Here is a 25,809-nt window from a genome sequence, read left to right as displayed (position 1 = left end):
TCTCTCTCTGCGTCTCTTATGAATAAATAAACACAATCTTTAAGAACTTCTCAAACTCAATACCTCAAACCCAAATAATCCCGTTAAGAAATGGGCAGAAGACATGAACAGACATTTCTCCAAAGAAGACATTCAAATGGCCAAAAGATACATGAAAAATGCTCAACATCCTTCATCATCAGGGAAATACAAATCAAAATGAGACACCGCCTCATACCTGTCAGAATGGCTAAAATTATCAACTCAGGAAATAACAGAGGTAAGTGAGGGTGTAGAGAAAGAGGAACCATCTTAAACTATTAGTGGGAATGCAAACTGGTACAGCCACTGTGGAGAACAGTAAGGACGTTCCTCAAAAAGTTAAAAATAGAACTAACCCTATGACTCAGCAATTGTACTACTGGTATTTATCCAAAGGATGCAAAAATACTGATTTGAAATGACACATGCACCCCGTTGTTTACAGCAGTACTATCAACAATAACCAAATTATGGAAAGAGTCCCAACGTCCATTGATCAATGAATAGATAAAGAAGAAATGGTATGTATACATATATATACATATATATAAATATATATGTATATATATATATACACACACAATGGAATATTATTCAACCATCAAAAGAATGAAATCTTGCCATTTGCAAAGATGTGGATAGAACGAGAGTGTATTATGCTAAGTGAAGTAAGTCAGTCAGAGAAGGAATACCATATGATTTCATTCATATGTGGAACTGAAGAAAAAATAGATGAAAATAGGGGAAGGGGGCCAGTCCGGCGAATCCCTGGCAGCCGTGGTGGGAAGATTCCTCCAGGCTTCGATTGCCGGACATGTGAGTGCTATTCCATGGGGCATCTCTGCCTCTGCAGCCCTTAGACCTGCTGCTTCCAGAAGAACATGCCTGACAAATGTATTGTGGTCTGGTTCTGGTCAAGCAAAATTCACTTTTAGCACCAGTTCCTCCTACCATGCTCCTGCCGTCACCCAGCACGCACCCTACTTTAAGGGCACCACCGTTGTCAACAGAGAGTTCAAAGATCTAACCCTCGATGACTTTAAGGGGAGATATTTGGTGCTTTTCTTCTATCCGTTGCACTTCACCTTTGTGTGTCCTACAGAAATTGTTGCTTTTAGTGACAAAGCCAAAGAATTTCACGATGTGAACTGTGACGTTGCTGCAGTGTCAGTGGATTCCCACTTCACCCATCTCGCCTGGATCAACGCACTGCAGAAGAATGGCAGTTTGGGCCACATGAACATTGCACTCCTGTCAGATCTGACTAAACAGATTTCTCGAGAGTATGGTGTGCTGTTAGAAGGCCCTGGTATTGCTCTAAGAGGTCTCTTCATCACTGACCCCAATGGAGTCATCAAGCATTTGAGTGTGAATGATCTCCCTGTGGGCCGAAGTGTGGAAGAGACCCTCTGCTTGGTGAAGGCATTCCACTTTGTGGAAACCCATGGAGAAGTCTGCCCAGCAAACTGGACCCCGGATTCTCCTATAATCAAGCCAGATCCAAGTGCTTCCAAAGAATACTTTGAGAAGGTAAATCAGTAGGTCATCCCGTGTCCCCACCTCTTCTCACATCAGGGAAGAGCGCAGTTGGAACTCACCTTTAGCATTTCAAAAATGATTATTTATAGAAGATAAAATACCCATTATGCTTATATTCGTAAATAATCTAAATGTTTTGTTTTTGTAACACTGGCCAAGGCTTTTAAATGTATTCACATACTTTAATTGGTAACCTCTTGATGGCTAGCTAGTTTGTAGGATGCTAGTTCACCTAGTCCTTGCATTGTGTCTTCATTGGAAAGAGGAAACATTCTTCTTTGTTGGCCTTACTTGAACCTTTATGTTCACCAGAGTAGTACAATAAGCACTGAAGCTTGTGATCAAAGGTCCTGAAACTTTGTTGAATTTCTTTGCGATAAACTAAATTTTCTTTTAAGGCAGCAAAAATCATACATAGTTTTAAGGTGTTAACATCAATGGTCTAATGTAATAACTCTTGCAATGGCTGTATGTGTACTTGAAAAAAATGTGAATCATGTTTTTAAAAAAAACACGGTGGCCGAGTGACTTAAGTGATCATGTGTGTCTCTTATCCCAGAGATTAACATAGTTATTTTACTTATTTGTTAGCTGACGTAGGGTCTACATACAATTCTAGATACTGATTGGATATAATTATAAAGGACATTTATTGAATCCAGGAATTGCATTCTGAAATCATTGTAATTATTTTCTTTTCTGAAGTGCTCAATGTACATAATAAACATTTTAAAATAAAAAAAAATAAAATAGGGCAAGGAAGGAAAGATAAAATAAGATAAAAAGAGAGAGGGAGTCACACCATAAGAGACTCCAACAATAGAGATCAAATTGAGGGTAATGGAGGGGAGTTGGTTGGGGGATGGGCTAAATGGGTGAAAGGTATTAAGGAGGGCACTTGTGATGAGCACTGGGTATTGGTAGATGATGAATCATTAACTTCTACTCCTGAAACCAATACTGCACTATATGCTAACTATCTTGAATTTAAATAAAATCTTGGAAGAAAAACAAACAAAAAAACACCAAAATAAAACAAAAACAAAAAAACAAACACAAAAGGTTTTGCATAGTTTTATGAGATTAATGTACCATACATTAAATAGGAGTCAAGTTAATTTTTCTTATTCTGGAAAAGAATGGATTTTTATCAGTCAGATCACATAAATACAAGGCACTGTAGCAGAAGTGGAAGAATGTGATGGAAAGGTATAAGCACAAAAACAGTTCAATAACAATACGAGATTTTAAGGTTTCAGAAAATAGCATAAGGTCTCAAGGTCGGTATAAAATTATTGTCAAAAAACAGCATGTGGGTGTTGTACATAAGTGATGAATCACTAACTTCTATTCTAGAAACCAATATTATACTATATGTGTACTAAAAAAACTTAAAAAAACAAAACAACAACAACATGGAAATTAAAGCTTCTATATGTTCAAAGGAGAGAAATCACCTCAAGTTAGAATGAGATTTATTTTCTAATCACACAACTTAGTACATATATAGGAAACCTAGAAAAGTCTTTGTCTTAACATATTCAGAAGTCCTTAAACAATAAATGTCAAAATTTATAAAAAATTCTAATGTTTGATTAATGTTTCTAACATCTGAGCATTAATATGCACACTAATAGCTTTCATTTTGAGATTACTGTTTTTTCTCTCTTCATTATTTCTTCAAGACTCTCTTCTAACAAATTTGTTTGTGATATATGATAGTAAATTCATCCTTGCAGTGAGTGGTTAATTGTACCTGTGGTTCATCTAGTCCTATCATCAGGGCTTTCTTTTCCTTGGTATGTATGGATTTGTGCTTGGAATATCTATTCTAATGTACTAGTGAGTTGATGGCATTGCATTCTTTGGTCTAATATCTATCACACAGAAAAATATCTTTCTTGGGTAGTAGTAGAATATTATTTATGTTAAATGAAAACCACTATCGGTTTAGTCGATGCTATGGATGAATTTCCATATTATTACTTTGAAGAAATCAATTCACTTTTATTCAATGTCTGATGTTTACACACACGTGCACACACATACACAAAACGCATTTTTACAGTACTTTTAAGAAACAGTTCATGAGTTTTTGTAAGATGGAGAAGCTTTTACGTTAAACTTGAAGAGCTTCAGAATCTGCCACCAGGAAAGCCACAGTTCCATATCCAAAGACTAAAGACAAAACAGAGTTCCCATAACCTAAATATTCATCAACCAAACAAAAGTTCTCGTATCATAAAATACTGATTAGTGTATACATCACTCATTAATTATTCCCTACTCAAATATTCTTTCCTCTTTAACACTAAAAAGCCTGTCCTTACCTATTAAGATAAAGGTTCTGTTAGTTGGTCTTACCTTCATCTTTGGATGTTGCAACTGTATCTATTCTTTTAGGATTCTATTTATGACTATAAAAAATATAACACAATTGACAATAATGTAATATAAAATGACTCAAAGTCAATATCAAAGAAAATGCAGGATTCCATGAAGCATGAGGTTGGTGAAAGTGGTACTTGAGCACTACTCAAATTGCACATAACCCCAGTTAAGACAGTTAAAAGGTGAAATAGAGAAGATTAGCAAGGATTATGACTCCACAGATGCGCCAAAGGTGAATAATTTGAATATCTAAGATTGGAGAGATCCTTGGGAAAATTGAAAAAATAAACCAAAAAAGACCCTGAATATTTTTGCAAAACAATCCTCTTTAAAAGCATCCTAGAAGGTTAAACATTAATAGTTGGATGTCATATTGTGTTATCAACTGTGTTAGAAATAACAAAAAAGAAAATGAAAATGTCATTCATTCTTTATGGAGTTTCATTATTTTACAGTTAAAATTATAACCTGTACTTAAATAGCCTTTGGTTTAGTACTTTTCATAATAAAGTCCTACTAAACCTTCCCTTTTATTCCCATGCTCCTACTATTTACTATACATCTTTCATTTCTATTTCATTTAGATTCCTTGTTCTGGTATTGATTCTTAGGCAAAAACAATAATACAGGATAGGCATAAAAAGAATTTTGATTCTTAAAAATGAATACAGATTAAGTGAATTCCTTTTTAACATGGATGTGAAACTTAATTTCATGTGCTCATAAACAATGCATTCCACAGGCCTAGTATAGTGTTAACAAAGAAAGCAATTGTCATCCTCAATCTTTGTTTATACCTTGAGAGATTTCAATGCACAATGTAAGGTATTGGGTGAACAAGTAATTAAAGCTCACCTAAATAAACAGAGGTCTGCAAAGTCTGGGAGATTAAAATCAATGAAAAGTTATATGGTAAGTCAGCTCAGGGATCGAAATACAGAAGAAATATGATCATAACTCTGATTAACCTTGCTGTAATATTTCTCAGCAACTAAGGGTTTTTAAAGATATATATTAAAAGTCAAAAGACATGGATATGGAATAATCAATCTATCATATGAAAAGCAAGGATCATTTGGAAAGTGATAAAAATCAATTGATAGTTTTCCAAGATGATAGGAAAATATATTCATTTACTTAGAAGAGGAAAAAAACCTTTATGTTAAGTAATCCAACCGTTAAATAAAATGTCAGATTTCATGTTTGTAAGAACAATTACTTTAATCACAATAACTACTTTTTTTTTTTTTAATTTTTACTTATTTATGATAGTCACAGAGAGAGAGAGAGAGAGAGAGAGAGGCAGAGACACAGGCAGAGGGAGAAGCAGGCTCCATGCACCGGGAGCCTGATGTGGGATTTGATCCCGGGTCTCCAGGATCGCGCCCTGGGCCAAAGGCAGGTGCCAAACCGCTGCGCCACCCAGGGATCCCAATAACTACTTTTTTTAATTGAAATATTATTGATATACCATATAGAAACGAGAATACCAGTAATAGAAACAAATGTTTGCTGATGTTTAAACAACTAAAACTTTAACCTAAGGATAGTATTCTGAAGAATAAATAGGAAAAAGAATAGTATTCTGAAGAATAAGTTGGAAAAAAATGAATGCAGTAGCCAGGTATAAGTACAAGTACCAATTAACAATTGCCATATGATAATATGGGTGATTATAGCCAGATATTCTGATTATTCAATTAACGTCAGAGATGAGAATTTTAATATAAAATTTCCTAACTTTGGAAGATTATAGGACACAAATGACATAAGCCTGCCCGCTGAATCGGGCCTATAGGCCAGTGGTGTTGCAAATCTAGAATAAACTAATGCTATTTTTATTTATAACTGACTTGTATTTATAGTAAGGAAAATGTTTCAAATACTTTAGTCCAATTTTCTCATGTCAATCCTATTAACATTCTTTAGTAAGTTTACAAATGGAAATAATAAAATTGTGATATTTAAAAAAATATTTTATTTATTTGAGAGGAGGAGGAGAGAGAGAGAGAGCACAAAGAGAAAAGCAGACTCTCCTCTGAGCAGGGAGCCTGATGCCACTTGATCCTAGGACTCTTATCACGACACGAGCTGAAGGCAGATGCTGACTGAGCCACCCAGGTGTCCTTGTAAGATCTTCTCAATTATGCTTTCATTTCCAAATGTCTTGGCATTGGGTAGGAGGCAGAAAAGAAAAGTTAAGTGTGAATCCAAACTTGGGAACATTTAGTGAAGAACAATGACAATCTCAAAAATACACAACTACAATCTAGACTCCTTTCTTTGTTTTCCTTCAGTTATCCCTCAGTTATTCAGAATGACAGAGTGCTATAAACTGCACTGTCTATTTGTTTCAGGAGCAGATGGGAAAAGTAGCTGCTTTAAAATGTGATTAAAATATGAGGCCTCTGTTTCGTATTTATTTTTCTTTTTAAGCTTCAGATTTTAGGCTTAAGCAACATTAATCAAGGGAAGAAGAACCAGACAGCTGCTGTAGCCCTAGTCCAACGTTTATGTCTCTGCATGGGAAATGCTATAAAAACAAACAAATAATCACAGCAAATAGACAATCGAGACTATCTTTTGCAAAATCTGAGAGAAAAAAAATATCACTCATATATTGTTGGGGTGAGTCCAGTGTGGTGTATAATCTTTATGGAGGGTAACTAGTCAATATTTATTTAAATTAAAAATGCATTTACTATTTTGTATTCTGGTTATGGTGATGGTTATGCAAATCTATGCATGTGTTAAAATTTACAGACTGGTACATCAGAAGAAAGAAGCCAGTTTTACTGTATACTAATTTTTTAAAAAGAACAAGTGCAAAAAAAAAAAAAAAGAACAAGTGAGCCTAGTAAGCCTAGTATACTAGTATATCCTAGTACCAGGGTTGTGGCCATTTTCAGGTTAATAATTACATCACCTTAATGGTGGGTAATGCTGACAGTTCCCATCCATTATCTCATCTAATTTTATAATTACCCAATTAGCATAGGGACTAGTCTCCAATTTTTGCAGAAGAGTATACCAAGGCTCCATGAGAGGGGAAGTGACTTGCCTAAAGTCACATGGCAATGGAATAATGAAGGCCAGACCAAAACCAGGCCTGTCTGCACAATTATAAACAGCCTCCAGCCCCAATGTCCCCACTCTCTGTTGCTCTGAGATGGCTGAACAATAAAGATATTTTTAAGTGCATTTACTCTTTGATCCAGCGATCCTGCTTTGGAAGTTTAACCTACAGATATCCTACACATGCACAAAACAACAATATTCAATTTTTTTTTCACTGAGGCAGTGTTTACATCACCAAAGATTGAAAGTAACTCAAACATTCCTCCACAAGGCGCTGATTAAATGGACTATGACAGACTTCCGATGGAAAATCATGTGGCTCTAAACAGGAATAAAGAATATTAAAAAAAACAAAACCAAAACAAACAACCTCCCCGTTCAGAACTCTAAGGTAAATTGTTCAGCAAAAAAAGCAAAGTGCAAAACAAAATATATTGTACACTGCCTTTGTGTAAGAAAGGTGGGTATACATCAATACCTCTATCTGTTAGTATGCTATGTGTACAAAGACGAAAGGGTACACAAGAAACTAGTAACAGCTTTGACCAAATGGGTTGGTGGTGGGAGAAGATGGAGACAGTGTTATAAAAGCAAGATTCTCGGTGAGTTCTTTTAAAGATATATATAGATATATCTATATATATATATCTATATATAAAGATCTTATTTATTCATAAGAGACAATGAGAGAGAGAGAGAGAGAGGCAGAGTCATAGGCAGAAAGAGAAGCAGGCTCCTCGCAGGGAGCCTGATGTGGGACTCAATCCCGGGACTCCAGGATTACGCCCTGGGCCAAAGGCAAACACCCAATCGCTGAGCCACCCAGGCATTCCTTTTTAATGTTGTTTTGAGTTTTGAACCATATGTGAAAAGTTAAGACAGTTAAGAAAGAAAGGGATTATAGGCAGCTGAGTGGAGCTATAAGTTTATGTATTAACCTTTTACTTTGTTCCCAAAAGCAGCAATTTTACTCAATCTTTCTCCTGGTTCTAGCAAGAACAAAGCATGTTTCACTTAGAGTAGTTTCTGCTACTGTGAGTCTGAAGGAAGGGAAAATCTGTATTGGGGACTTAGGTGGAGAACACATTTATTGTGACTTAAAAAGAGCCACCAATAAAGGATAAGCAGCTTTAGTTCCTAGATTTGTTCAGTATAGTCCACTAAAGGTATGTATTAATTTTACCTGAATAGGGAAGGAAAGACCTGCTCATCTGACTTCAGAACTAAAATTAGGATTCCTTTATTTCTGTCTCAAATTGCTAAGAACTAAATATTGTATGCTGTGTGTTTGAAAGAGCAAAGGATTCTAAAACCTTGGTCTCAGCAGTTAAACTGTCAAATACAAATACTAGATAATCTGTATCTACTTCGCTGCCATCCCCTAAGAATCATTCTTCATAGAACCCTTACTGAGAATTTTTCCTTATTGCAAAAAGTACAGAATGATTTGTTAGTGAAACAAACTTTCTGGCTCAGGTTACCTGCTTTCCATAGGAACTCTGTAAAACTGCTGTAAATGATGAGGAACAATCATAGCTTTGATTGATCTAGAAACATTTCTAGAGTGATGTGCAGTTTACAGATTGAATTCTCGTATCTTATTTCATTTCATCTTTACACTCTGGTATGTGGGTATCATTAGCTCTGGGGTGCCTGGGTGGCTCAGTGGGCTGAGCATCTGACTCTTGATTTTGGCTCAGGTCATGATCTCATGGGTGTAGGATCCAGCCTCTTGTCTAGCTCTGTGCTCAACACAGAATCTGACTGGCCCTCTCCCTTGGCTCCTTCCTCCTGTTCATGCTCTTGTTCTCTCTTTTTCTATCTCTAAAACAAATAAATAAATTAAAAAAAAAACCAAATAAATAACATCTTAAAAATTCATCCTCCAGAGATTGCCAGAGGCCAGACTGGAACCCAGAGCTGACTGTGAGACCAACTGATTTTCTATTTTCACACAGTTATAAATATATATGCATATACATATATAACTATATGTGTGTGCATATATATAAAACTATATAATTATAAATGCCTGCGACACATGACTAGTTTATTTATTTATTTATTTTTTAAAGATTTTATTTATTTATTCATGAGAGACAGAGAGAGAGAGAGAGAGAGAGAGAGAGAGAGAGGAAGAGACACAAGCAGAGGGAGAAGCAGGCTCCATGCAGGGAGCCTGATGTGGGACTCGATCCTGGGTCTCCAGGATCACACCCTGGGCTGAAGGCGGCGTTAAACCACCAAGCCACCTGGGCTGCCCACATGACTAGTTTAGAGATAATAATAGTTATTATCTGATGAGAAGGTTAAGTCTTAAAAATTGATCTGTAAGGAAAAAATATACAGTCATCAAAAATACCTTTGGAGATAATTTAAATCACCCACCAAGCGAAAAACATAGTGTGGGTGGCTTAAAAACCTGGTTATCTTAAATTTCGAAGTATAAATTAATATATCATATATACTAGGGTATATATACTTAAACATAATATCACATTACATGTATTTCCCAAAAGAGGATGATAATGGGTGAATTTCTACAACTAAATGTAAATATCATGGAACTCCACTGTACAAATAATAGCCAACATTCACTGAGAGCTTATTGTGAGTCACATATTATGCTAATGTTTTATATATTACCATATTTAATTGTTTACAGATGTCTATAAGGTAGATCCAAACTCATAAATACAGATGAGGAAACAGAAGTCTTTGAACGTTTGAGTCACGCAGGAAGTATCAATGCCATGATTTGTACCCATTCATTTTGACTCTAGAAGTCATAGCCCTAGAATATGAATTGGTGTTCATATTCTTATTTGGATGCACCATAATTGCATTAAACAAGGCAGCAGAAGGAACCTTATATATCCAAGATGATAAGTTTGACAAAGATTCGTAATCTAATTTCCAAATTCTTATGTAAAAATTATGGCAATAGGACTTCTGGTCAAGATGGCACCGGGAGTACACATTTTAGAGACATATCTGTCAAATACTTAGTATTATAAAGCACAGAGAGAAAAAAATTAAAAGATATATGTGTACTAAAAGTAAAAATCCCCATGTAACAGAATACAAAGCAGTAAGCAAGGCTGATAGTGTAGACTTGTTAGGTTCCAGGTCTGGTAGCAGTCAGAGGCACCAGTGGTTGGAAGTGCACGGTAGTGGAGATTAAAAAGAACCACCTGGCAAAAGAGTTCAGCCAGTCTTGCTGCATAAAATCTGCACTGAGGTGTGATTCATCAAATTCTGAAAAAGAGGCTGTAAAAAAGCTCAGTTAAAGCTTACGCAAACCCAGGGAGCCAAAGGATGAAGACAAAGCCTACCTCTTACAACACAGGCCAATCTCACTCCCCCAACATCCTCTCTGAATCAGTTATTAGAATAAGCAGAAAACGATGAGATAAAAGAAAAACAATTCCCCTCAAGATAAGCCTGCAAATTAATTTCCAAAGCATATGAGGAAAACTTAAAGCCAAGAAAGGCAAAAACCTCAACAATTTTAATAGAGTACATAAAGTTAAAAGAGAAATATGCAAAACAAATACATAGGCAGAACAATCAGAAAATATCTTAAAAATAAAACTTTAAGATTCTTAAAGAAATAAAATAACAACATCTAAAAAGAGAACAAAAAAACCCTATGAAACAAAATCAACAGAAACGATAATAGATGTATATGAAAATATACAACAGAAAACTTTGAAAATGAAAATATATTAACTGGAAAAGAAAACCCTGGTGGACATCAGAAATTCTAAATTGGTGCAGTAAACTGGAAAACAGGATCAAGAAATTCACAAAGAATAAGATACTGAGAGGGGTGCCTTGCTGGCTCAGTCAGTAGAGCTAGACTCCTGATCTCGGGGTTGTAAGTTTGAATCCCATGTTGGGTGCAGAGATTATTCAAAAATAAAATATTTAGGGGTGCCTGAGTGGTACAGTGGGTTAAGCATCTGACTCTTGGTTTTGGATAAGGTTGTGATCTCAGTGTCGTGGGATCTAGCCCTCCATCCAGCTCTGCCCTCAGTGAGGAGGCTGCCTCAGATTCTCTCTCCCTCTGTCCCTCCTGCTTGTGCTCCCTCTCTCTAAAATAAATAAACAAACAAACAAAAGAATAAGATACTGAGGTAAAAAGAGATGAAAGCTGGGAAAGACTAGTTAACAGTCATGGGGGAATAGATAGATGCTTTAACATGTAACCAAACAAAAATTTCAGAAGTAGAAGATAAGAAGGCAGATAAGCAATGTTTGAATGTTAATGGCTGAGATATTTCCAGTACTAAAGGTCAATATGGTATCTGTGATCAAAAGCATCATCATTAAATCTATAAAAAATATATGAAAATAAATTCACACCTCAACCTTCACACAGCAAAGTGCAAAAATCAAGGTTTAATAAGAAAATCTCAATACTATGAGAGAGAGAGGGAGAGATAGAGAAAGAGAGAGAAGGGGAGAAAGATTACTTGTAAAAGAACTATAATTAAATGGCACACTTCTAGTCTATATCCAAAGATTCTTGAAGATATTAGAGTAATATTACCAAAGTACTGATGGAAAAAAATTGCAACCTAAACATTTAAAACAAGCTAAATTACCATTAAGTAGTGAGCTAAAATAAAAATATTTTTAGGCCTATAAAAACTAGCTTACCACTTGACATATTTATTGAAATAACTACTTATAGCAAAAGAAACCCTGAACATTGTGGGAAGGCATGAGATGAAAGAGACAGTTGTAAGCACAGAAATCAAACTAATGTCTCTTTTAAAATAAAATTAACAAAACACAAAAGTGGAATTACAGTTCTAAACAAAATTGTTAAGGAAGGTGACAGATAAAATGTGGAGATTATTTAGGGACAGGATATTCTAAGTTATTTTAAATTTCATGAGGAAATACTACAGTATTTATATATTAAAAATTTATGAGTAATAATTAAAAGAATAGAAACATGAATTTATAGCTTCCAAACCAGCAGAATGGGGGGAATAAAGAAGAAAAGGAAAGAAAAAAATAAAACTAAAATAAAATGGTAAAAATGGGTCCAAATGTAACTGTAACTACAATAAACATAAATTTTTTAAAAGAAAAATACTATCAAAATGGGATTAGAAAAATGAACCCAGCTTTATTATGCTCAGAGGCATACACCTAAGAACATGAGGTTTGGTGGCATAAAAATAAAAAAGATATGGAAAAGATATTCCAGGCAAGTACTAGCACAAGGAAACTATGAATGTAGAAGACTTTAACAACACAATTAATACGCTTTTCAAAAGCTGCATATAAAAAAACCCCGCTCTTTGTAAAGCTTATTAATTGTGTGTTCCTCTGAGCATAGAACTCCTATGAAGCATACATGATAACTGATTTAATTTCTTCACTACTGGTCCGTTCAAGTTTTCTCTTTCCTCTTGTTTCAGTTTTGGTAGTTTATCTAAGAATTTATCCATTTCTTCCAGGTTATCCAATTTGTTAGCATATGGTTTTTCATGATACTATCTTATAATTGTTTGTATATATGTAGTATTGGTTGTTATTTCTTCTCTTTTATCTGTGATTTTATTTATTTGGGTCTTTTTCTTTTTGGTAAGTCTGGCTAGTGGTTTATCAATTTTATTAATTTTTTCAAAGATCAGCTCCTGGTTTCATTAATCTGTTCTACTGTTTTTTTAAAGTTTCTATATCATTTATTTCTGTTCTAATCTTTATGATTTCCTTCCTTCTCCTGGCTTTAGACTTTTTTTTTTTTTTTTTTTTTTTCTGATTCTAGCTCCTCTATATGTAAGGTTAGGTTGTTTGAGATTTTTCTTGCTTCTTGATGTAGGCCTATATTGCCATATACTTCCTTCTTAGGACAGCTTTTGCTGCATCCCAAAGGTTTTGAACAGTTGTGTTTTCACTATAATTTTTTCCATGTATTTTTCAATTTCTTTTTTGGTTTCCTGGTTGACTCATTCATTGCTTAGTAGTAGCATGTTGTTTAGCCTCCAGGTATTTGTGTTTTTTCCAGATTTTTCTTGTAATTGATCTCTATTTTCTTACCACTGTGGTCAGAAAAGATGCTTGATATGATTTCAATCTTCTTAAATTTATTGAGACTTGTTTTGCGGCCTAACATGTGATCTTTCTTGACAAATGTTCCAAGGGAACCTGAAAAGAATGTCTATTCTACTGTTTTGGGGTGGAATATATATATGTATGTGTGTATATATATATATATATACATACACACACATATTATGTGGATATACACACACATATATATTAAAGGATTAAAGGATTTATCTATTTATTTGAGAGCAAGAGCAGGGGAAGGGGCAGAGGGAGGGGGGAAAAGCAGACTCTCTTCTGGGCATGGTGCCTGATGTGGGGCTCAATCCCAGGACCCTGAGATCATGAAAGCCAAAGTCAGATGACTCACTGACTGAGGCACCCAGGCACCCTAGATAGAATATTCTGTATATATTTGCTAAGTCAATCTGGTCCAGTGTGTCACTTAAAGTCATTGTTTCCTTGTTGTTTTTTTCATTAGATCATCTGTCCATTGATGTAAGTGGGATATTAAAGTCCCCTAATATTACTGTGTTACTATCAATTAATTTATGTTCATTATTAATTGTTTTATATATTTGGATGCTCCCATGTTCGGTGCATAAATATTTACGAGTGTTATATCTTCTTGTTGGATTGTTCCCTTTATGATTATACAATGCCCTTCTTTGTTTTTGCAGTCTTTTATTTATTTATGTATTTTAAAAAAGATTTTATTTATTCATTTGAGAGAGAGAGGATGAGAGAGCACAGGTACGGGGACGTACAAAGGGAGAAGCGACTCCCTGCTGAGCAGGGAGCCAGACAGGGAGCTCAATCCCAGGACCCAGGAATCACAAACTGAGGCAAAGGTAGATGCTAAACTGATTGAACCATCCAGGTGTCCCAAAAGTCTTAAGTCTATTAACAGTTTTAAAGTCTATCGGTCTAATATAAGTTACTACTCTTTCTTTTGACGTACATTTGCATAATAAATGTTTCTTCTTCTGCTCATTTTCAACCTGCAGGTGTCTTTAGGACTAAAATGAGTCTCTTGTAGGCAGCATATAGATGGGTTTTCTTTTTTTTATCCATCTGACACCCCGTAACTTTTGCTTGGAGTGGTTATTCTATTTACATTTAAAGTAATTATTATAGATGTATATTTATTGCCATCTTATAACTTGTTTTGTCATTATTTCTGGAGATGTTCTCTGACTCTTTCTTCTCTTTATCACTTTCAGTCTCTCCCTTGCTCTCAGAGTCTCCTTTAATATTTCTTGCAGGGCTGGTTTAGTGGTCATAAGCTCTAGTTTTTGTTTGTCTGGGAAACTCCTGAATGATAGCCCAGAGAATTCTTGGCCCAGATTTTTCCCATTCAGCACTTTGAATATATCATGCCACTCCTTTCTGGTCTGTCAAATTTCTGTTGAAAAATCTCTAGTTAGCATTATGGGTTTTCCTTTTTAAGCTAAGGACTTCCTTTACATTGCTGTTTTTAAGATTTTTATTACTATATTTTGCAAATTTAATTACAATATGTGTTGGCTGGCCTGCTTTTGTTGATCTTGTTGAGAATTCTCTGTGCCTCCTGGATCTGGAATATCTATTTTCTTCCCCAGATTAGGAAAGTTTTCTGCTATTATTTCTTGAAATAAATTTTCAGGCCCCTTTTATCTCTCTTTTTCTGGGACTTTGATAATATGAATGTTATTATGTTTGATGAAGTCACTGAGTTCCCTAAGTTTATTCTCATGTTGCATACATCTTTTTTCTCTCTTTTGCTCAGCTTCATGATTTTCCATTATTTTGTCTTCCAGGTGACTAATTCATTCCTCTGCTTCTTCCAGCCTGCTGTTCATTGCACCAAGCTTGTTTCTAATCTCATTTATAAGCATACATGAAACAATCATGAAAAATGATGACATGCTAAACCTCAAAATAAGTGTCAAAGATTCAGAATCATGTGGAATAGCCTATGATCATAATGAATTAATGATTTACATATTAATACAGATGAATCTTGAATGTATTATATTAAGTGAAAGAAGCAAAATCAAAAGACAACACATGGTATGACTATATTTAATCATCATTAGTAATATGAACTATATCTGGAAAAGGCAAAACTATAGACAAAAAAGAAACCACTGCTTACCAGAGACTAAAGGAGAGGGATTGACTACAAAGGGCACAGAAAAATTTTTGTGGGTGGTGAAGGAATGAATAGGTAAATTTGCCAAAAGTCAAAATAGCACACTAAAAAGATGATCTTATTTTATGTAAACTATACCTTAATAACTTGATTTCAAACGTTCTGCTTAATTACTTAAAAACAGTGATGAAAGCATTGCCTCAAATGCATTTATAAGTTAGAAAAATGATTAAAAATTGATCAAATATTTTAATCAAAGAAGTGAGAAAAAATCAGAGTAAACATAGGAAACAAGGAAAGAAATGATGAACATAATAACGTATACCAATCTCTAATGGTATGAATAAATGAATAAAACAAGCAAAAAAACATTATAGGTGAAAAGAGGACATGATTAAGATACGGTATATTTATTAACCTGTCTATTAATAGCAACTTTAGGACATACTTGATACCTTGGATGAATTAAACAATTTATAAATATATATGCCTGGGTTTTTACTGGTAAAATTCAAGCAAAGGAATGGGTTTTATAAAATGCTTCATAGTTTCATACTACAACCAAATTTCAATGATCTGTTTTTGTCTCAAACTCTCACTAGAAATATTTTCCTTATTATTCAGATCTTATCCATCTTTTCAGTCCTAAAGCTATGAGCTTTCCATAAGCTTTTATCATTTCTCACTACCGCTCTGTAATTGCCTTACCTATATGATTATTGTCCATTCAACCACCGCATACATTTACTTTGTATTTTATTCTCAACTGGATTTAAAATAATGTTCTATAAATATTGTAAATGACAAATGAAAATTGTTTCTTAAGAGTAATACTGAAGAAAGGGAGACAAAATTGTTTTTTGAAGTTATACAGCTAAGAGCACTTCAATGGAGTATATTAAAACTAGAGAAAAAACAAACTTTCCCTTTCTTCTCTAGGTTTAAATTTTTTTTTTTAAAATTTTTATTTATTTATGATAGTCACACAGAGAGAGAGAGAGAGAGGGGCAGAGACACAGGCAGAGGGAGAAGCAGGCTCCATGCACCGGGAGCCCGACGTGGGATTCGATCCCGGGTCTCCAGGATCGCGCCCTGGGCCAAAGGCAGGTGCCAAACCGCTGCGCCACCCAGGGATCCCCTAGGTTTAAATTTTTAAAGGACCAATACAATCTTAACCAAAAATTCTGAATTCCTGATACTGGATACTTATAGAGCTGCTCTTTATGATGAGAAAACAAAGAAAAATCATATAACGAAGGCTTCCCTCTAAGGAATCATATTAAATATTTCCCTATGAAACAGATATATGTCAAGAAAGAGCAGAGCACTTCCAAAAAATCTTTTGCATGAAAACTAAAAGCAATGTATCATTCTTGACTGGAACTTAGATTGGAGAAAGTAAATGCTATAAAATGATAGTATCAAAATAAATGACAATATTTGATTATAAGACTGTATATTAGATGATAGTATTGTATTGATGTTAAATTTTCTGAGTTCAATAACTAATTTATTGTTGCTTTCTAGTTTATAAGAAACATTTAAAATGAAAAAAAATCAGGATGATATCAGACTTCTCTCATACAACCATATGTAATAGAACACAATGGAGCATGCTCAATTAATTTTTAGAAGTAAAAGATTTCTATCCAAGAATTTAAGACTAGCCTACCTCTATCATTCATTTCTAAAGACATAAAAGTATTTCCCAGTCATGCAAGAACCCAGAAGCCTTACTATTTATCCTGAAACCAAAATAACCTTTCAAAATGAAAAATATTTTAATTATGAGGAAGCATCAGCAATAAAACCATTAAAACTTTAGGTTATATGCCTAAATTAATATGGTTCCAAGACAATACACATATTAAAATAATCATTTAACAAAATTTAAATAATGTAAAAACATAACAATCTAAAGCTAAAAGTCAAAATTATTTCAACAAAAAAGTGGTGTGTGTAGTGCATGTGTGTGCATGCATGTGTGTGTGGGGGCAAGGGTAAGAATGGGAGGAAGTAAAATGTAGGTGAGTCTCTTATTGTACATATAGGAAACTATTACATAATTTTATTAATGATGCTGAAAGAAGAATGTAGCACTTGTAGAATAAAAATATAAAAGTTCATAATGTGAATGAGAATAAAGATCAGAAGAAACTTGCAGGTGCAGCAAAATATAGGAAGAGAAAAAGAATAGGAAAGAACAAAGAAAGTATTAAAAACAAAGTCCGGCACTAAATACATATGATAAAAGTGAACTTCCCATATCCATAAGGAACATAGCCAAATTTAAGTACTTTCACTTTCCAGAGCATATATGAGACGAGATAAAGAAAGAGAAGAGAATTTTTTTCTACTAAGAAGTAAAAAAGTAGAATAAGAACAAATATATTTTTTTCCATAGCAGTATGATCATTTGGTTCTTTGTCCAAAAAAATAACACCCATAGGCTTATCTAAAAAACAAAATCCAATTATTTGCTGATTTCTATGTTATAAGAAAGCAATCCTATATTACATAAGCAACTCTATGCTAGAAGACTCACATCTTAAAATTTTATAAGGTTATAAGTAAAGGAACAGGGAAAGATAAATCAGATGATACAAACCAAAAAGAAAGAGCAGCAATATTAACAGCATACTAGTAAGAAATCAAAACAAAGTATATAAAATGGGCAAAGTGAATTATTTTTTGACTGATTAAAAAGTATAGACCTACAGTAAGGACATATTTTTTTGATTTTATACTACAAATAACATAGAATTGAAATATGAAACAAAGTCTATTTGAAATTCCAGAACATTAAAGTATGGAAAATAATGATTTTGGGAAAATAACTTTTCTCACATAGTCATTTTTTACAAATCAAGCATCCAGAAGTAAATTAGAGAATCAACAACACAATGGATGTGCATATTTTGCCTATAACAGAGAACATAACTTTCTTCAAATATCCATATAATGATTATCAAAATTGACTATATACGATACCACAATGACAATTTCATTGAACTTCAAAAATTAAAAAACAAAAACAAAAACAAAAATTTTAATTTATAGGCCCACAACTAATCACCAGACAAACTAGAAACTATTGACTAAAGATAAAAAGAATATATACTACTACCTAGAGACTAAAAATCATTCTCAAAAGAGGAAATAAAGTTATAAATAATATATTTTTATTTAAAAAATAATAAAGGCAGTCAAAAGCTCTTAAGATAGGTTTCTGTTATGAAATGATAGGCTGAATTCATATTTCTATCTCTTCTCTCTTGAGATCTCATTAAAACACTAGAAAAGAAATAATTTTTAAAGAGAAAAATATACAATAAAGAAAAGGGATCAGAGGCTACCCACCAGTAGAAAAGGGAGTTTAACAATTTCAGAGAGAAGGAAAGTTTTTACTTTCCTTTTAGAGTTATAAGTAGTAAAGCATAACAGTGGAGCAGGGGGGCAACCCACTGGAGGAAGACTGGAAAGGCAGAAAACACAAGAAACAGGAAATAATTGAAAGAAGACAAAGCTGTGGATTTCCCAACCGCTTGTCACCCTAGGATGCTTAGCAGACAGACACCTTCCACCCCTACTTAAATTAAAAAAAAAAAAAAAAGTTTTCTTCTCCAAAGAAATTTCACACACCATCTAGTATGAATCAGGGTGGCTACAATGAGAGGCAGTGCTCCCTGTCAGACATCAGCATTTTACACTTAGGATTTGTAAAAGACAGTGACTATTTTCTTTTCTTTTAAAAAAAATGTTATTTATTTATTCATGAGAGACACACAGAGAGAGGCAGAGTCATAGGAAGAGGGAGGAGCAGGCTCCCTCTGGGGAGCCTGATGCGGGACTTGAGCCCAGGACCCAGGAATCAGGACCTGAGCCTAGGGCAAATGCTCACCTACTGAGCCACCCAGGCAACCTCACAATGACTATTTTCATGTACATTCATCCAAAGTAAAGCCAGTCAATAAACTAGTCTACACACAACTCAGTGCTCTTCTATTACTCTATTTAAAATGTAAACAGAAGCCAAAGATCACCAAATACTTGAGGTATATCTACCACAACGAAGAGAAAAATAAAGACAACAAAAAGAGAGAAACAAAAGATTATGAGAGAGTGGAGAATATTTACAGAATGTAAAATAACTGAAAAACTTTCAATACATCCATAAAACAAGAACAGGATATCTTTAGGAAAGAATAAGAATGAGTCCTTGGAAATTAAATATATGATTACCAAGTTCAATAGAAAGTTTGGAGAATAAAGTTTAGAAAACTTTTCAAATAACAGAATAAAAAGAATAAGATAGGATATGAGAAAGAAGTTAAAAGTTACAGAGGACTGATTCTAAAAGGTTAACATTCAACAATCAGAAGTCTCAGAATGGAAAAAACAGGGACATATACAGGCAAAAATAATCACAGAAATAATAAAAGGTAGATCTATAAATAAAAAAGGGATATGAAACTTCAGATTAAAGGATCCCGTATGCCAAGTACAAGAGATTTAAAAATATCCACGACCAGACATATCTTTATGAAATTTTAGATCCCTAGGTAAGGAGATCTTAAAGGCTTCCAATAAGAAGAAACAAGTCACATAGCAATCATCTCATGAGCAATACTGGAAGAAACACAGAAATGTCTTAAAAGTTGTGAGGAAATGACTTTAAATTCTAGTTTCCAGCAAAAGCGGTTTTCAAATACAGAAGTAGAATAAGTACAGGTATACAGGTATACAAGGACTTAAAAAATTAACCTCCCATATATTCTTTCCTGAATGATTACTTGAGCTTTTGGATCTAATCTAGCAAAAGAAGAAAGGAAACCAAGAAGAAGGATGAATGGGGATCAAAGAAATAACTCTTACTCAGGATACGTGATTAGACACATCTCTAATTCTTGGACTAAAAAAAAATAGTCTACCAAATGTAAAAAAAAAATGAAGTGACTGAAGAGAAGAAGAGTATTTTAAGGAAGAATACTGAGCAAAACACACACAAACTTTAGTTAGGTCAAACTGCTGACATACATTGTCAAAGGAAAATTTCATAATAATCTATCATGGTTGTGGGTGTAGAGAAATGTGAGAGAAAAATCAAGCACCTTATTAAGCTTTTTGTTTTGTTAGAATGTACTGATTATCTCCATATTTTATTAGAGAATAAAAGTTCATATGTATGTCTATAGACAAAGATTAAAACAGGAAGCAAAATTTCCAAACCACCAAAAGAAAGCCCAGGATAAGAAAGAAAATTAGATCAGTTCAACACAAAGCAGGAAAAGAAACAAGATTAACAAATATGCAAGGAAGTAGTAAGTAGAAAACTAAACAACTACAGGGCAAGAAATAGTGTAAATATATCAAAAGTCATAATGCATCCCAGCAAATTTTATTCTCCCATTAAAAGACAGACTCCTGCTAAAAAGGAAGAAGAAAAGGAAGAAAGAGAGGAAAGTGGATGGAATGAAAGAAGAAGGTAGAAAATCCAGTGACAAACTAGTTAAAAAAGGCACGCTTAAATCAATATGATGGAGAAATGTTGAAAATCAAAGGATAAGAAAGATAAAAAAGTAATCCATAAAAATGCTAACAAAAGCAATCTGGTATCAGAGAAAAACTTTTTTTTTTTAAAGATTTAAAAAAATTTTTATTTATTCATGACAGACACAGAGAGAGAGGTAGAGACACAGGCAGAGGGAGAAGCAGGCTCCCTGCAGGGAGCCTGACTTGGGACTCGATCCTGGGTCTCCAGGATCACGCTCTGGGCTGAAGGCAGCATCAAACTGCTGGGCCACGAGGGCTGCCCCAGAAAAAAACTTTTTAATTGAAGACAAAATCAATTAATTAGAACAAGGATATTAAACTGGTAAAAGTCAAATTCTGACAAAAACATGTAATAATCTTGACACCTTGCTCAGATTTAGAAAAATATATTCCATATATATATATATATATATATATATATATACACACACACACGTGTATATTAACATATACATATACATATATACTATTAAAATGACATTAATATATGCTTGTTTATATAAAACTCTTATTCTATATTCTTAATAAGTATTAGTAGTATATATGTATATACACTAATATATATATGCTATTAATATATGTTAATAGTGTGTTAATATATGTATATCTAGATAATAATATACATTATATACTACTATATATGTAGCTTAGTATATAATAACATATGTTATATAATATTATGTAACATATATTTTGTAGTATATACTATGTATTAGCAAATAACATATGGTGTAATATATAATATTATATATATACTATTCATAGTACATATCTGTATATGTATACATACAAACACAGATATTGCTTAATAATTAAGGACAAATAGTCATCTACAACCACGGTAGAAAATTAAATACAGTGCTCTCATAAATGAACAAACAAGTAGTCAAAAATAAATGACAGAAATATCAGGCTTCAACAACAGAAAATACGTACTGTTTTTAAATGCCCATGGAGAATGATTATGTATTAGGCTATAAAGAAAATTTCAAAAGATTCCCCAAGTAGAAATTATGAAGACCACATCACCTACACAAAGAAATTACATTACAAATCCACAACAAAAGAATAGCTAAATCATATCCTCTTAGAACTAAAATAACCAAAAATGTATTTTCCTAAATAATGTCTGTATTAAGGAAGAAATAAAAAATACATTACAGACTATTAGAAATAATTGCCATCAGAAGAAAACCTAGAGCTTTAAGCCTATGTATTAAAAAGGACCTAATTCAAAACGTATGAACCAACCATTTAAAACAAGGATCCTGAAAAGAAAAATAATATATACCGAAAGAAAAGAGAATGAAGAGGCAGTGATAAAAACAGAAATAAAAGAAACAGAACCAAAATGGTAGACTTTGACAACCACAATAAAAGCTGGCTCTTCTGCAGCCCAGTAAAACACATACTTCTGGTGCTATTTTATTTTATTTATTTTATTTTTTTATTTTTTTATTTTTTTCTGGTGCTATTTTAATATTTCAAATGATTTTAGAGAAAAAATAAAAGCCTTTAACTTAATTTTATGAAACTGATGTACTTTGCGATAAAAGAGGACAATGACTAAGCAAAAACAAAAACTGTAAACTAATGTCTTATTCTCTCATTTAGTACATACTGATTGTCTACTCTACTACAGGTACTGCACCAGGCACTACAGATAAAACAGTAAATAAAAAGATAAATCCCTACTCCACCTCCATGGAGATTAGATTTTGAAACTAAGCAAATCAATACATGATCAAGTATAGTTTATAAGAGGAATATGAGAAACGTATGTTGAGAAATTTAAATAAAATATATTATTATGTTAATAGGTAAAAAAACCCCATATGGTTATCATCATAAGTGATTAAAGTTATTTGGCAAAGTTCAACATCTACTTCTATTTAAAATTATTTAAGTAAATCAGAAAATGTATAGGTTACACTTATTTACATTATTCTGCAAGAATTAGCTAATGCAACCAGATAAAATTATATAAGATGCAAACATTGGAAAGGATTTGGAATTATCATTTGTTAATGATAAAATTATCTACCTAAAAAACACAAATGTACCAACTAAATTAGTAAGATACTTCATGAAGTAAGTTCATGGCCTGATAAAAAATAAATGTACAGTAAAAGAATAAGAAAAGCTTTATATAAACAGAAGCATATAGTAGGACATGTAATAGTAAAAAAGAGATAGTTCACAGAAAGTACACATACTTAGTAATGGTAATAAATCTCAAAGAAGCTGCACTATTAAAATTAGTGGGAATAGGAAGAGCTTTTCTAGATTATATGTTATTTATACGGAAAAATAAAATTAGATCACTACCTCAGATTCATACCTCAGACAAATTCTGGGTGGAGTAAAACTGATACATGAACAGCAAATTTAAATACAAGATTTTTAAAAATTAAAGAACATTATATAATATTCATTAATAATATGTATATTTAGTAAAAATGTTAAGACATCCATGCATATGGGCCCCTTAATTTCAGTACAGTGGTTACCTTTGGAGACAGAGGGCAGGAGGAGGGCTAGAAGTGGGTCAGTAATATATCATTACTTTAAATATTTTTTTAAAGGCTTATTTATTGTAGAGAGAGAAAAAGAGAGAGAGTGGGGGCAGAAGGAGAGGGAGACAGAGTCTCAAGCCCACTCTGCTCTGAGTTTGGGGACCTACAGGGGGCTTGGTCTAGAACCTGAGCTGAGATCGCAACCTGAGCTAAAACCAAGTCAGTTGGGATCCCTGGGTGGCGCAGCGGTTTGGCGCCTGCCTTTGGCCCAGGGTGCGATCCTGGAGACCCGGGATCGAATCCCACATCGGGCTCCCGGTGCATGGAGCCTGCTTCTCCCTCTGACTATGTCTCTGCCTCTCTCCCTCTCTCTCTCTCTCTGTGACTATCATAAATAAATAAAAATTAAAAAAAAAATAAAACCAAGTCAGTTGCTTAAGCAACTATGCCACGGAGGCACCTGTATATATCATTACTTAAAAAAAAAAAAAGTGGGAGATAAATCAGGATTAAGTGTTTAGTTTGATTTGATTGAGTTATTTAATTACTTTTTATATTTTTTAGTATGTTTGGAATATTTCATAATGAAGAATAGAAAAATTAAAACATCTATAATCCATTTAATCTTTATTTTGGTGTAAATTGTGAGTTTAGTGGATCTATTCCAATTGTCACACTACTGAATAATCCAAGCTTTCCCTGTTTTAATTTGAGATGCCGGTATCACATTGTAAATTTTTCTATACTTAGGCCTATTTGTCTTTTTTTAGTCTGTTCTTTTCAATCTGTCTATTCTGGCCTCAGTACCACTGTTAATAGTTATTAAAATTTTACAGTAAGTTTACAAATGAATACATGGCCAAACCTGCATTACTTCTCTTCACTGTCCTTCTTCCCCACCCAAACCAATATTTGCCTGATACCTCCTTTGTGTTTATTGTTATTCATAGCATTCAAAGTAAATGTTAGGAATAACCTCTGATGAAGCTTGCAATTTTTTATGTCAGCTCCATAAAGACAGGGATTTCCATTTTATTCTTTGCCATATTCCAACAGCTTCCAGAGTTTGACACACAGTAGTCTCTGAATATTTGTTCAGCAAATTCAGTCATTAAAACAAACAAACAAACAAACAAACATAAAAACCCTGAAAAGCTAGGGTTATATTATATTTATAGGCTAATGTGGAGGAGAATATTTATCTTTATTGTACTTAGTCAAACCAACATTTATCTGTTACCATGGTTCTAAATACCTCTCAGCAAAACTTTATGAATTTCTTCAGCTAAATTGCACATGAAATTCCCTTTATGTTTATCCTTGATAGGATTTTTGTTATTATTAATTTGCTTTTCCTTTCTTTTTAAAAATTGATTATTAGTAAGTAGGGGAGTAACTGATTTTGTGAGTTTTTTTATCCAGCAAACTTGCTATCTTCTTTTAATTCTGTATAGATAACAGTAACATTTACAAATAACATTATCTTGTATATTGCTTAGCCAATCTGTATATTTCTCTTCTTTCCCCTTTCTTATTGCATTGGGTAGAAGAACTTCTAGTATGTTGAGAAGTTGGACTGACAAGAGGCAACTTTTTTATTCAGATTTTCAAATGGAATGCTTGCTATTTTTATTTTTTTTTAAAGATTTTATTTATTTGAGAGAGAGCAAGAGTGAGAGAGATCAAAGAGGGAGATAAAGAGGGAAAAGAGGGAGAAGCAGACTAGCCACTGAGCAGAGAGCCTGATGTGGGGCTTGATCCCAGGACCCTGAGATCATGACCTGAGCCGAAGGTAGATGCTTAACCGACTGAGCCACCCAGGTGCCCCTGGAATGCTTGCTATTTTATAAATTTCATTTTTAGATTTTCATAGATACCTTTTTATCAGATTAAGACAGTTTCCTTCTATTCCTAATTTACTAAGGATTTCTTATAATTATTGTTGAATTTTATTGAATGCCTTTCATTCATCTATTAAGATGAACCCATGGTTTTTCTCCTTTAACATTCAAGGTACAAGATTATCTTGGTAGGTTTTTTTTTTTTTTTTAAAACACATTGAACCATTCTTGTATTCCTTGGATAAAGCCTACATGGTCAGGAGATAACACTCATACACTAAACATTATTCACTTCAATTTGCCAATTATTTTATTCATAATTCTTGGTCTACAACTTTTCGTTATTATATTTGCCTGATTTTGATATTAAAAGCAAAAGAGAGGCTTTTCCACTTCTCCTGAAACTTTCCTTTCCTATGCTAGCCCAAGCCACCATCTGAATTATCCTCTAATCCTCCCCTTCTTCAATTTCATTTTCTCTCTTCCCTGACCTCATCTTTTTTTCTCACAACCTACCACCTCACACATGCTCTAGAATGTAAGCTCCAAGAGCAAGGAGTTTGCCTTTCCCCAGAAATTTGACCTCTGTGTAGCCTTAACAAGGGTTCCAAAGTGTCTGTTGAATAAATGAATGAAATAAAATCTTACTTTTCATGTATCAGACTGG

The 25,809-nt window shown here is 33.5% G+C and overlaps 1 protein-coding gene and 1 pseudogene across 22 annotated transcripts in view; one reads left to right on the top strand and one right to left on the bottom strand.

The window, feature by feature from the left end:
* Positions 1-25,809, bottom strand: part of MBD5 (methyl-CpG binding domain protein 5) — a 435,430-nt gene that overhangs the window by 162,816 nt on the left and 246,805 nt on the right. The gene's annotated exons all lie outside the window — the stretch shown is intronic.
* On the top strand, positions 754-2,270 carry LOC144291876 (thioredoxin-dependent peroxide reductase, mitochondrial pseudogene; annotated as a pseudogene).

The sequence above is a fragment of the Canis aureus genome, chromosome 20 (genome assembly GCF_053574225.1).
Source record: "Canis aureus isolate CA01 chromosome 20, VMU_Caureus_v.1.0, whole genome shotgun sequence".
Classification (NCBI taxonomy): Eukaryota; Metazoa; Chordata; class Mammalia; order Carnivora; family Canidae; genus Canis; species Canis aureus.
Note: the sequence above shows the minus strand (reverse complement) of the source record. Positions and strands in the feature narration are given on the sequence as shown.